The 974-nt window shown below is 40.7% G+C and overlaps 1 non-coding gene across 1 annotated transcript; it reads right to left on the bottom strand.

The window, feature by feature from the left end:
• Nucleotides 1-632: 632 nt before the first annotated feature.
• On the bottom strand, nucleotides 633-740 carry LOC148551099 (small nucleolar RNA R71). The gene has a single exon (XR_015893182.1). It is a non-coding gene; the product is annotated as a small nucleolar RNA R71 (small nucleolar RNA).
• Nucleotides 741-974: the final 234 nt, after the last annotated feature.

The raw sequence follows: 974 nt of genomic DNA, 5'->3' as shown, positions 1-974 counted from the left end.
CTCCCCCTCTTTTCTTCCACTCACAAAGGGATCCCTATACTGTGGTATAAAGGATCTCTATTATTATTATCATTTTTCTGTCCATTCTTCCTTGTCATATGAGCAGGAGCAAGGATAAGAACATTCTTGTGGAAGCAGATCCAGAACCTGAAAGGACTCTGAAGAGAAAATTAAGAGAAGCTAAAATACAACAATCCAGAGATAACCTTTCAGAAATTTTCGAACAGGCAGAGGAGATGGCAGCCGAAAATAATAATAATGTAAGGAAGATGCTTGGTGACTTTACTGCACCTAATTCCAATTTACATGGAAGAAGCATCTCCATTCCTGCCATTGGAGCAAACAACTTTGAGCTGAAACCTCAATTAGTTTCTCTGATGCAGCAGAACTGCAAGTTTCATGGACTTCCATCTGAAGATCCTTTTCAGTTCTTAACTAAATTCTTGCAGATATGTGATACTGTTAAGACTAATGGAATAGATCCTGAAGTCTACAGGCTCATGCTTTTCCCTTTCGCTATAAGAGACAGAGCTAGATTATGGTTGGATTCTCAACCTAAAGATAGCCTGAACTCTTGGGATAAGCTGGTCACGGCTTTCTTAGCCAAGTACTTTCCTCCTCAAAAGCTGAGCAAGCTTAGAGCTGATGTTCAAACCTTCAGACAGAAAGAAGGTGAATCCCTCTATGAAGCTTGGGAAAGATACAAACAGTTGACCAAAAAGTGTCCTTCTGACATGCTTTCAGAATGGACCATCCTGGATATATTCTATGATGGTTTATCGGAGCTATCAAAGATGTCACTGGACACTTCTGCAGGTGGATCCATTCACCTAAAGAAAACGCCTGCAGAAGCTCAAGAACTCATTGACATGGTTGCTAATAACCAGTTCATGTACACTTCTGAAAGGAATCCTGTGAGTAATGGGACGCCTATGAAGAAGGGAGTTCTTGAAGTTGATACTCTGAACGCCATA

This window comes from Arachis ipaensis, chromosome B7 (genome assembly GCF_059453495.1).
Source record: "Arachis ipaensis isolate K30076 ecotype BB chromosome B7, ASM5945349v1, whole genome shotgun sequence".
Classification (NCBI taxonomy): domain Eukaryota; kingdom Viridiplantae; phylum Streptophyta; class Magnoliopsida; order Fabales; family Fabaceae; genus Arachis; species Arachis ipaensis.
The sequence above is the reverse complement of the archived record's forward strand: the minus strand, read 5'-3'. Positions and strand labels throughout refer to the sequence as shown.